Consider the following 14,231-nt stretch of genomic DNA (forward strand, 5'->3'; position numbering starts at 1 on the left):
CCATATTACGCCACTTAAGTCATTTTGCGCCTATTTATTTACCATTACGCTTCAGTATTTATATTACGCACAATTATTTGTCTTTTCCCTACTTAAATCATTATTACGCCCCTTTATTCACATTACGCCACTTAAGTCCTTTTGCATCTATTTATTTACCTTTACGCTTCATTATATATATTATGCCTCATTATTTGTCATTCCCCTACTTAACTCATCATTACTCCCTTTTATCCATATTACGCCACTTAAGTCATTTTACGCCTTTTTATTTACCATTACGCTTCATTATTTATATTACGCACAATTATTTGTCTTTTCCCTACTTAAATCATTATTACGCCCCTTTATTCACATTACGCCACTTAAGTCCTTTTGCATCTATTTATTTACCTTTACGCTTCATTATATATATTATGCCTCATTATTTGTCATTCCCCTACTTAACTCATCATTACTCCCTTTTATCCATATTACGCCACTTAAGTCATTTTACGCCTTTTTATTTACCATTACGCTTCATTATTTATATTACGCACAATTATTTGTCTTTTCCCTACTTAAATCATTATTACGCCCCTTTATTCACATTACGCCACTTAAGTCCTTTTGCATCTATTTATTTACCTTTATGCTTCATTATATATATTATGCCTCATTATTTGTCATTCCCCTACTTAACTCATCATTACTCCCTTTTATCCATATTACGCCACTTAAGTCATTTTACGCCTTTTTATTTACCATTACGCTTCATTATTTATATTACGCACAATTATTTGTCTTTTCCCTACTTAAATCATTATTACGCCCCTTTATTCACATTACGCCACTTAAGTCCTTTTGCATCTATTTATTTACCTTTACGCTTCATTATTTATATTACGCACAATTATTTGTCTTTTCCCTACTTAAATCATTATTACGCCCCTTTATTCACATTACGCCACTTAAGTCCTTTTGCATCTATTTATTTACCTTTACGCTTCATTATTTATATTACGCACAATTATTTGTCTTTTCCCTACTTAAATCATTATTACGCCCCTTTATTCACATTACGCCACTTAAATCCTTTTGCATCTATTTATTTACCTTTACGCTTCATTATATATATTATGCCTCATTATTTGTCATTCCCCTACTTAACTCATCATTACTCCCTTTTATCCATATTACGCCACTTAAGTCATTTTACGCCTTTTTATTTACCATTACGCTTCATTATTATATTACGCACAATTATTTGTCATTTCCCTACTTAAATCATTATTACGCATTTTTATTCACAGTACGCTATTTAAGTCATTTTGCGCCTATTTATTTACCATTACGCTTCATTATTTATATTACGCACAATTATTTGTCTTTTCCCTACTTAAATCATTATTACGCCCTTTTATTCAGATTACGCCACTTAAGTCATTTTGCGCCAATTTATTAACCTTTACGCTTCATTATTTATTTTTCGCCTCATTATTTCTCATTCCCATTCTTAAGTCATAATTACGCCCTTTTATCCATTGTACGCCACGATATTCCCATGATGCATTTTTATGCATCATTACACTTAATTTATTCATATAACGCCACATCATGCATCGTGGCGCTTAATTTCTCACAATTCTCTTCAATATTCATCGTTACCCTTTATTTTTCGTTGGTTTGCCTTTTTTTCCACTCTGCCTTTTTGCTCCTATATAATTTTGCCTCTTTATTCAGAGAAAAGGTTCTTTACATCTTTACGTCTAATCAACATTCAAGGATTAAAACGTCATTCACGTTGCATAACTTATCATAAACAACAAATAATAAGGGGTAAATATGTCATAATAACAACAGTTTCATAATCTTAAAAAACTATGACTAGGCTCGGTCTTTGTCCAATCATTCAGCACAATATCTCAAAAATATATTTAGATGATTAATTCAGATAATGCAACGGCTTATGTGAATAAGCGCATTTACAGCACTAGATTCAAGATTAAGTGTTGTTGGATTTTTTGTTGTTGTTTTTTTTTAGGTTTTTTATTTATTTATTGTTGTTGTTGTTGTTTTAAACACACCCTCACTGACTTTTGCAGGTCTAACTGACTTGATATTCGTTTCAGATTTCTATCATTCTGATTTTCATTTATTTTAATCATAGTATAGTTTTACCAAAATATATTTCACATATGGTTTAAGAGCAAGACAATATTCGCCCGAATGTAAATTTGTTTGAGATGGAAGCATTTTTTACCCACAGTAAAAGATTCATTAAACTATTACAATCATCAAGTAATAGCATCTTAGGTGCTCTAAAACCATTATTTAAACGTTAACGTTATAATACTCATGTTTGCCCTATATGATGAAATAAAACTGTTATAATTTCATAATGTACCTTTAAATACATTTTCAAAATTTTCATAAAAATTGGCATTAATCTGGGGTCATCCTGTTTTCAAACATTGCTTTTATTGAGATTATCATAAGTATGCTTAATTTGAATTATCCTTCAATTTTTTATTAATGTTTGCGTTTTCCGAGATTATCAAAGAATACTAAATGCTTAGGACCAAAATGGATAAACTTTTCTTCCTGATTTCATATCTTTTATCTACTTATGAAGCTTATTAACACCTTTATTTGGAACACCTTTTTCACCTCGAAATTACGCCTCTTTTTCACACAATATGCTGTCTTAGTGAACCCGATTGAGCTCATTAAGCCTTTTTCTAACTAACCACCTTATCGAGGAAAATGCATAATGATGACGCGTAACGAGCAATATTAGGAGTAATGATGTGGTGTTACTTATAATTGTATATCACCGTCTTTACGTATTGTCATCATTACTCTTCAATACTTTACTTTGACATGATGGTTTAATATCGTTTTATTATAACAATTTAACAATGTTTGCAAATCAAAATATTCATTATACACTACAGTATTTGAAATAAGTTTTAGGCATTCTGTATTAGGTCTTTAATAGTCGGATATTGTCGAGGAGAAAATCCTGCAAAACGCAAAGTAAGAGTGCTAAATAAAGAAAGTCATTGAAGTATTAATTATTAGACGTAATAAATATGTGGCGTTATATAAAGGAAAAAAGAGTTGCAATTTCAACGAGACGAAGTATGTTTACGGAAACATTTCGTTGTCACATGACATATACATGTACGTAGATTCTGGCTTAGAAAATACCTAATGTGAGAAATATTACTGCAACATGAATTCCTCATTTGTTAACCGATGATAAAAAAGCAAAGAGCCAAAACTGCTAAGAAAATGCTCAAAATGATTCCGGATTACAACAAGAGCTGTCGGTAGGACAGCAACGCCTTCATCGACTATTTTCAGTGCTTGATAGTAAGAAAGCCTTGATAATGTAAAATTTCCTAAGTTAACAAAAAAGGGATTTTTTCTTAAAATCAATGTTACAGTTATAGGCCCTGGAGACTGTTTTATAATGCTCTAAAAGAGTATAAAATTTCATCTTGTTTCAAAGCCATATGTTAATGGACTATTTTTGAGGCATTACAAAAACTTTAACGAAAATTCTAAGTTGTAAAAGGGGCATAATTCTGTCAAAATGCATGGTAGTGTTACCTACTCCTGTCTACAGTTTGGGTTATGATGGTGAACAAGTGTGCAAAGTTTCAAAGCCATATGTCAATGGACTTTGAAAATATTTGAAGTATTACAAAAACTAAAACGTAAATTCTAAGTAAAAAAGGGCATAATTCTGTCAAAATGCTTGATACAGTTACCACCCCCTATCTACAGGTTGGGGTCATGATGGTAAACAAGTGTGCAAAGTTTCAAGGCCATATGTCAATATTTGAGGTATAACAAATGCTGTTTACCTGAATTCACTACTTCGACAGGGTCTTCAAAATAAAATCAGGTTAACCAAAAGTGTATCCAACAAAGTCAATTATATTAATTGTTTTATTTATATTAGGAAAATGCATTAAGGTAATTTGATTTTTTTCTCATGCTCTGATTCCAATGTCCACAGTGAGCGCCCCACAAGTGACGGTGAGCCGTGACAAATTTGCGTGCATTTGTCGCTAGTGTCCGTAGTCTTACAGAACGTGGAATTACAGAAAATATACACCACGCTGTTATGACTCTGGAGTCTGGAGGAATTCAAATGCACTGAAGACAAACCGGGTCTCGTGTGTTCCTTGTGAAAGAATATGAGTTTCGTGATCTACCACACATCTGGAAAAAATGAAACTAATAAGAAACTGATAATGTCCATAAAGAATACAGTTAAACCGGTAATAATAAAACCTTGTACATTAAATCTAACCAAGAGTATGTTCCTGAATGGCATTGAAAACAAAAAAAAATGAAAATATTAAATTTGCAGACTGTATTTCTTTTTTCCTTTTAGACAATTACAAGTGTTACATCCCTGGCGCCCCATAGCACCGACTTCTGCAATACTTATTTGTAATACTTTAAAGTTTTAAAATCCATTGACTCTTAAAACACATCACTCCGGAGGTCTGGCTCAAAAGACTAAAACATTACTACTATAGTAATTTTAGTCGTTGAACCAATGATAACACTCGAAATACATTGAAGCTGATATTGTTGTTACTGTTCTTGTTGTTGTTCTTGTTGTTGTCATATACACAATAAAAATCGTGCACATCTAAATATATAAATCAAAAAGAGAAACACTGACAAACATACCAGTTATAGAATTCCCGAAGATTTGTTTGTAGAACCGTCTATGAAAAACTTCACATACGATTTGTAATGTGATGATGAACTAACATGTTGGTTTTCATTGATGATAGTTCTGTTCGGATGAAAGTTTGTTGACACCTCTTCTACTCTTGAAACGTCACATTCTAGATCAAGCTAGTGCAAAAATCGAAACAAATGGGGTTTGGTATTACAATGATTATATGAAGATCCAATACGGATTTAAATGCAAGACAATATGTATTTGGAGTTACAAAACAAAACAGATAACAAAAAGTAATACGAAAATAAGCTAAAATATGCAATTACAATTCAATTCCAATAATTATAAAGTTACACTACAAAACGCATTTGAATTTACAATATAATACAAATTTTAAGTTTCAATACAATACGAATTAAACTAACAATACAATACCAAAATGAAGTGACGATACATTAATAACGTTATAATGAAATATGAATATGTTGTAAGATCTATAAAATTATGATAAAATACGAATATGAAATTATAATACAATACGAATATGAAGTTATACTACAATACGAATACAGATTTACAATGCAATAAGAATATTTAATTTCAGTACAGTACGAACTGAATTAACGATACAATACAAATATGAAGTAACAATACACTAATAAAACCAAATTACAATACATTATAAATATAAAGTTACAATACAAAAAGAATACGAAGTTACTATACATTTTGAATTCAAAGTCACAATACAATGAATATAAACTTTCAATACTATGCCAATAGGAAGTTACAATACAATACGGATATGAAATCACAATACAATACGAATAGTAAGTCACAATATAAAACGGACAATAAGTTACAATGCAATACGAATAGGAAGTTACAATACAATACGAATAGAAAGTCACATTATAATACGAATATTAAGTTACAATACATTACGAACAGGAAGTCAAATTACAATACGAATTGGGTGTTATAATGCATTACGAAAGGGAGTTTCAATCTAATCATTTGCAATATTCATATTATTATGACGTCACAATATGCAATTCAGATATGAAATTACATTACTAAATAAGTACTAAAGTAACCTACACATTTTTGCTCTTCTGTTTATAACATAAAAGTATCATAAATCATCTGATTTTGTAGAAAGGCTTTTGAAAAACTAATGACATATGTACACCACCAATTCAAAATCTCTTATTTATAAGATGCAAAGAATAAATTTTGTAGATTTACTTCAATTTGCAATGATAATTCCTAATATTGCACAAAACATTCTTTCAGTTAAAAATTAAAGAGAATATATTTACCCTCCATAGGTATCCGTGCACAATAATTGGGAAAAGTGTTCTTGACTCCGGATACACAAGCTGGTTATCGTAGATCAACGTGTCTCCAGTTGGCTAAAATACAAGTGTTGCACATGCACGTGTATATTGCATGTATTTCATGGTGCTAGAAAATGTAAATTTGATTTAAATTTGAAACACCTGTACGTTTCGTTTATAGACTTAAAACGCGTGTATTTACATGAATAGCTTTATTGTATATGATAAAAAAACATTGTATTTCTAATAATGTATATATATATAATATATATATATATATATATTTCACTTAATTGTTTTTGTGTTCTTTTTTTTCAAACAGAAGTAAAGATCCCTTACCTTTGAGGTTGTCGAGCATTTTGCATAACTCTGTTTAAACAGGACAAGGTCTCCCATCACTTGACTCGTGCAATCTTGCTCTGACAATTTGATCTGGGACATACCGGTATAGTGAACGCAAGATGGTCATGTTGACAGCCACGGGATACACCGGTATCCGGGTATAGTGTACGCAAGATGGTCATGTTGACAGCCACGGGATACACCGGTATCCGGGTATAGTGTACGCAAGAGGGTCATGTTGACAGCCACGGGATATACTGGTATCCGGGTATAGTGTACGCAAGATGCAATCGCAACTACTCGGCCCTTTCCGTCAGTCTTCGGATAAGGACCTCGTACACAAGAGTATGAATACACAGAACGGACGCGGTATTCCGGTCTAACCTACGCTAAGAAACTAAACATGTAAACAAATAGTAACAAATAGTAATTTCATGCTGGGAGTTGTTGACAAGTTTATTTCCAATATATGTAGTAAAAGTCCACCTAAAATAAGTGAATTCATAGGTACAAAAGCAACCAAAACATTATTTCTATATTTACTAATATGGCTGCAGAAACCGAAAGTACAAAAAACCAACCTTTTGACATTTAGTCGGATTTGTTTAAAACTGAACATCAGTGGGCATATTTAAATTACAAATTGTTGTCAGACATATTTTCAAGCATAAGAGTACCGGAACAGACATTAGATGTCAAATATTTACATTCGTTTTACATCATCTCTGATTCTGTTTACATTTGTAAACCACGTGGTAGAACTACTTTCAATCCGTATTGTTTCCGAGGTTAATATTATAGATAATAGCCGAGGTAGTTCCGAATGCGCAAGATGGTCATGTTGACAGCCACGGGATACACCGGTATCCGGGTATAGTGTACGCAAGAGGGTCATGTTGACAGTCACGGGATGCACCGGTATCCGGGTATAGTGTACGCCAGATGGTCATTTTGACAGCCACGGTCGACTCACAACCCATTCGCACGACGGCAATTATACGTCGAGCTAATTATTTGATGTAAAAATGAATGAAAAGTGTTTTTTTTTTTCGTTTCTTTCACAGGATGAGAAAGATGTGCAGCCTGACCGGAACTTCCAGAACACTGTACCGAGGCCTAACCAATCGATTTACCCGGTCTTTACACATTTTCTTCCCTAAATACTGAACAATTCTGAACCATGACATTTGTAATAGCATAATGCTTGACGGATAGAGAAAGACCTTAAAAAACGAACCAAGCTAGCTGGATAACTTCAAAATATTGAAATGCAGAGTAGGATTCAAACCAAACGGTTGGGAGGGAAGTTTTGAGTCAGAAAAGGTTACCAAATGACTACCCAGGCCAGTGCCGCCCTTGACAGTTATCTTTCTTAAAATTATTTCAAAGAGTGTATTACCGATATCTTTCCATTTTGATACCAGTATCTTCAACCTTCCCTTGTTGGAAGTTGGCAGTAGAGATACATTCTTGCATGGCACAAAATTGCGAATAAATATTGTTATATGATTTTTGTGTTTCAGGTAATAGAAATATCAGATGCTGTTAAAACTTTTTTAAGTGCTTTTAAAAGACAAAATGCCCCTTTAAAAGAAGTATGGAAAAACAAAAGCTTTACATGATTAGCTCATAAACACTAAGATTTAATAATATTTATTGCCATTTAGACACGCACAGAAAAATTTCTAGAATAAAAAGTTAATGAAAAGGTAATTAATACTGAGACCGACATTACATATCAGTAAAGCATATATAATAATGTAAGCAAATGAAAAACTGTAACATTCGATAATTAGAAGATTTTGTAAATTAACAAAAAACTATATATATTATAAGGTGGTGTAACCACTTTGTCGTATCCAAAGTTATTTGGGCTATCGTGAATTGTGAGGATATTGAAATTCGTATTTGATACAAGAGATGTAAAATTGCACTGTTATAATTATTACAATTACTATTTTAAGCAACCATTTTAATCAAACTTGTTCCAAAAGCTTGAAATATTTCAAATATATGTCAGAAATATGTAAGCCCATGTTTACATGATTATAAAATGACCTCAGTGAGGTCTTATAACGACTTTATCGTGTCATAAAATTGGGATTTCTACACACTAACTTCCATTATCCTTTTATTTTTACAACTGACATGTTAACTAAGCGACTGAAAGTCACACCGACGAAACACCCGATATGTTATGATAAAAACATATAATTATAAAACAATGATAAGAAATCAAAAGAAAACAAAACCAAAAAACAAACAAACAAAAGAATAAAAGAACACAAGAAACACCAACATTTTGGTAAAAAAAAAACGGCAAGTAAGACATTTAGACCCCTTGACTTCTCGACCCCATACCATCTTTAACATGACTTCTAGACCCCTTGACACAATAAAAACGCATTTGCTTTGAATGATTCAGAAACAGAAAAGATTGGTTCTGACTTTCAGTTAAATATATCACGAAATAACTAAAATAATAATTCATCTCATGTTTTCCTGTAATATCGTCAGTAACAACTATTTATTATGCCGTCAGTCTTAAACAACATTCAAATGTTGCGTAACGGCACATTTTTCTTTTTATAAAATATTTTACAGACCTACGAATTTAAATGTCTGTCATTTTGTTAACAAATATCTTTTTCCTGACCCCCTTCTTTCACATGACATGCAATTAAAGCTGTGTTCTAGGCTTGAATAATTATCCCTATCGGGATATTCTTTATCAAATCTACAATGTACGTCCTCGGCTTTCATTCCTGTCAGTGCAAATCCATCAGTCAATGAGTCAACTCGAAACCTCGAGCTGAGCTATCTTCTCTCTTTCCTGTTTTACTAGATGAAGGGCCTTGCAATGTTCATTTGCTATTTGATTGGTCCTCCCATTCAAACCAAAGATAGCAGCACTTCCACACTTTTCATTTCCGCCAATGTTTTTGAAATATCCGTGTGTGTAAAACAAGAAATAAGTTTTCATTTCTTTAGCGACACTTAAACTTTGAAATTGATTTTGGAATAAATAAGATTTAACAGTCCAAAGAAAGAAAAAAAAATCAAAACAGGGTTAATCTAACAACTATTGTTAGATGCAAGGCATTACATTGGTGCAAAGATTGTCTGCCTGTCAGTAGAGTCTTGTGTACTCCAGACACCATTTTCAACACCAGCGTAGTCAGTGATACAGAGAACTTGAATAGTCGGTGTATAACCACAATACTGCTATTTTGAAGTCGGAAGATGACATGATACCTCTATCCTCGGTATGCATACTCATTATGTGTACACTTAATTGGCGATGAATGTAGCTCAACGGAATTATTACCCTTGAGTTCCGCCGATGAATTTAGTTCAGGGGAATCATTACCCTTGAGTTCCGCCGATGAATGTAGCTCAGCGGAATCATTGCCCTTGAGTTCCGCTCAGAGGAATCGTTACCCTTGAGTTCCGCCGATGAATGTAGTTCACTTTTACCTTTTCCCGAAACTAAAAATGTTTTTATCTGGCCATCGATACCAATGCCGACAGACCCGTAGCTCAGCCAGTGCTTCAGAGGTCTAACTGTATCAGCTTACCATGGATTCGGAGATTAAAATAACGTATTTCAAACAACGAAATACATTTTGAAGGCGGATGTAATGCTCATTTATCAAGTAAAGTCAGATGCTTTTGAGGCATCGTTCAAAGCACATTACATATCGTATTACATCACAGTTATAACACTAAATAAAAGTAGATATGCGTATTATATTTCTACCTTTAGTCAGGATTAAACCTGAGCAATTTGTTGTTTAAAATGGAACAACAAAACGTTGATAGCATATTGAAAAAGCTTAAATCTAAAACAACAAGAATAAATTGTATATTGAAGGTTAATGTAAGAATAGAAATCGCATTGAAAATGTCAACTATCCGTAGTTTGATTTGTATTCCTATAAATGTTTCAAAATTTCCTACATGCGACAAGAAAGGAAACTAAAACCTTTTTAACACTAGGCATAATTCAAAATAAGATATATCAAAATAAATATTTAAGCGGTTTTATATTTTAGTGAAGGGTATGTAATATTGAACTGTTCCAAAAGTATATTCTCTTTTATCTCTAGAGGAATAGATAGGCACGTTGTTTCCTTTACCAAAATCACATATTTAAAATGGACATTAAAATGTAAAAATATCTTCATTGACGATTGGGCCCTTTCGCTTAACTTATTCGCTTAAATATAATAATAATTTATTGAATTTGTGTCAATTATCCAACTGGAATTTTTGACAAAACAGCAAAAACTCTTCAACCCGCAACGAGATAGATAATATAATATTATGTTCCTTGATAAATGAATTACATTTTATGCATATGCAAATGCTATTTTGTCCGCATTAATGTTGATCCGTATCGCTCTGGTAATAGTAACAATAGCCTAACTAAATTTCTTTCATGAAGCAGAAGACATTTACTTTCCTTATGCCGTGAAAAATTGCCTTGTAACATTATAGTTTTTTTTTTCTTTGTTTCTGTTTCTCTATAGGCAAATATGTTTATATTGGTAGGGAAGTACTTAAAGTTGCAATTAATTACACCTTTACGTGTTTAAAAGCCGAAGTAAATCAAAAACATACGAGTCACCTTAATTCCATGTGACATGAGACCAAAAAATAGAAACACAAATATTTTGAGAAACGTTTTGGCTCATCTTAGAATAACGTAATAAAGTTTCCTTTTAAAAGGAAAGGCTTGCTCAGTTGTGCCATCATCCCATCTCTTTAAAAAAAAATTTTTTTGTTTCAATTTATTATCACAATTTTTTTGAATAACGGTATTTGTATATCATAGAGGGTCAATTTAGTTTTTTTTCTCGAAAAAAAAAGAGTTTCACTTTTAAAGGGATAGGTAGGGTAAGCCGTGGCTGCAAGCCAATAACGTTAAAAATTTACAATAATTTCCTGAGCAAAAACTAAGCTTTTTATATCCGGTTTCGTCACACACTGTTCTAAAGCTTTGAAACTGCGCTTGTCGGTACTGAAAAAAGGCATGGTGCTAGTCTTATAAAAGTAGCTGGCTGATAACCTTGTAAAGCTCATGGCGAAAGATCCTGCTGGAAGAAATCACAGCTTATAACGACTCTTCGGGATATTATAAATTATACTTTTTGTTTTAAATATAAATATATACCATTTAAACAAATGTCCAGATGAACTTTATATGATAAAATCTTATTCATTCGATATTTTTAAACCGATATTTGACATGTATATTACTTTCTTTAACAATATTATCAATACTAAGATCAATATCAAAAGGGATGGTTTTTGTTTCAACATTTCAACAGTTTATTTTTCACACGGACATGCACGGTATGAACAAAAATTTGTGATAAGATGTTTCATGTGTAGCCATGTGGAGGACTTCAATGAGCTAACCCTCACATTACTACTACTGTATCATTAATTACGTAAATGGTTACTTTTTCTCAAAATTCTACCATCGTATTTTAGAATTAATCATTAAATCTAAAAGACGCTAAAAACTTGAATTCAATCACATTATTTTACTGTCTCGTTTAAAATGAGTATGTTGGGGGTTTAAAGAAAGCTTTGCTGCACCATTTACGGGTTTAATCTCCCCAGTAGTGTTTTAGATTTTCATCTTCCCAAAGCGGCGCTGCATCTTGGTCCTTCCATGTGTCTTGTGTACATGCATGTGGTTTTTTAATGGATTATCCAATATATATGAATCTTGTCCGTAAATATCTCCCCTTAATTTTATTTGTGCTCTCCAAAGCCTGCTTAATTTTCCTACACCCATTTTACCCTATTAAATAATGATGATTTAACCAAAGTTTCCTGTTGGTAAATATATGTTCCTATTCGCCCCCCTGCGTATACCACTGGTTGGAATAATGTCCATTTGGGTTGCAATGCTTTTTAATGTTGTAAGGGCTTCGTAGTAATTGCACTATCAAGATCTTTGTTCTGATATCTTTATTCAAAATGTTTGAGAGATATATTGAAGCAGTTAGGAAAATTACTGTTACATGCTGATTGCTGTCAGAAGGGTTATATTATTTGGTGGTAAGAGATGAACAAATTATTGTGGAGGTGAAGAGTGTATATTCAAATTGTCTTATTTTTGTTTGTAATGTGATCTCAGCTCTTATGCTCATCAAGAGTAATCAATGGTTTAAAATTTTATTGAAATCAAGACCTTACCCAAATTGTTGATTTTTATTAAGCCGCTAAAGATTTTGTAATTCTGACAGTATTTTTCAAGTTTTTTTTGTTGCGAAATACAAAATTGTAACAAATATCTAATATGGTAAATGTTCGACGTATAAAGGTATTAAATAAATTATATAAATCTTGAAGATGTCGTCATTATGCGCATGGGTAGGTACCGCCTTTCTTTGAGTCGAGGAAAGTCAAAACTCCGGCGACAATTTCCAGAATTAGTGCCACGATGGATAAACCAAAGCAATAGCTTAGTTTATAATCTCCCGACTTGGAATAATAGCTTTCCGGGTCAGTGGTTTCGTCATAAAATTTGGCACCATACACGATCACTCCGATTAGATACAGTACTCCTGAAACAAACAAAAAAGCCAGAAAAAATATTACAAAAAATACATAATAATTAAAGTTATTTAACGGAAATACAGGTACATTGGTGATCTGTTGCTATATGACACAAACGTGAATTCAGTTGGGTTTTTTAAATCAAAACAAAACTGTGCTATAGTCGTTTCAATATACCGGTAATGATATTGTAGACGTTTAATACAGACTTCGTTGTTTCAGGAAATGAACGCAAGTCAGTAGGAATGTTATGAATTTGGGACACGTGTACAATAATTTAGATTACCCTTATTAAAATTTCTTGAATATTTATCAGTTTAGAATAACTCAATAGAAATTGAGTAAAATTGAATAAAAATAATAAAAAGTTTTAAGTTGTCACAGTGGTAATTTTCTGAAAAAAAAAAGTATATGCACATTTCGAAAAATATGCATCAAACTCTATTACGTACATTATTTAGATTTGATCTTATTTTCATCTATTTTATTAAATTATTATTATTAATAGTATTATCTATTAAGATGCATATGATGTTTAGGGTGTATAGACAGAGAGACAAAATAGAGTAATTATATTGAACCATTTTCAATTTTAAATGTTTTACATATTTATATTTGGTATGAATCAGTCGGCCTTTTCTTGTATAATTTATGGTGAAATATATGCACATAATATGTAGTATTGATGCAAGAAAAATAATATAAGCTCTTAATTGTCGGACTATTCCTTTAACTCTAAATCTGCTGAAATTTCTTCGTTGAATTTATCCAATTTCCAATTTACGTTTATACAGAATTTATTCTACTTCAATTGTGAAAGAAGCTTACAGTTTATAGACACACTCCGAATCCGTTTCTGAATCCAACCAGTACTGAGCAATGAGTGAAAAGTTCCATGTTCAATGAAACAGCAAGAACCAATCAGTACTGAGCAATGAGTGAAAAGTTTCATGCTTAATGAAACAGCAAGAACCAATCAGTACTGAGCAATGAGTGAAAAGTTTCATGCTTAATGAAACAGTAAGAACCAATCAATACTGAGCAATAAGTGAAAAGTTTCATGTTCATGAAAAACAGCAAGAACCAATCGGTACTGAGCAATGAGTGAAAAGTTTCATGTTCAATGAAACAGCAAGAACCAATCAATACTGAGCAATGAGTGAAAAGTTTCATGCTTAATGAAACAGCAAGAACCAATCAGATACTGAGCAATAAGTGAAAAGTTTCATGCTTAATGAAACAGCAAGAACCAATCGGTACTGAGCAATGAGTGAAAAGTT

The sequence above is a fragment of the Ruditapes philippinarum genome, unplaced genomic scaffold, assembly GCF_026571515.1.
Source record: "Ruditapes philippinarum isolate M1 unplaced genomic scaffold, ASM2657151v2 ctg686_1_1_1_1, whole genome shotgun sequence".
NCBI lineage: Eukaryota > Metazoa > Mollusca > Bivalvia > Venerida > Veneridae > Ruditapes > Ruditapes philippinarum.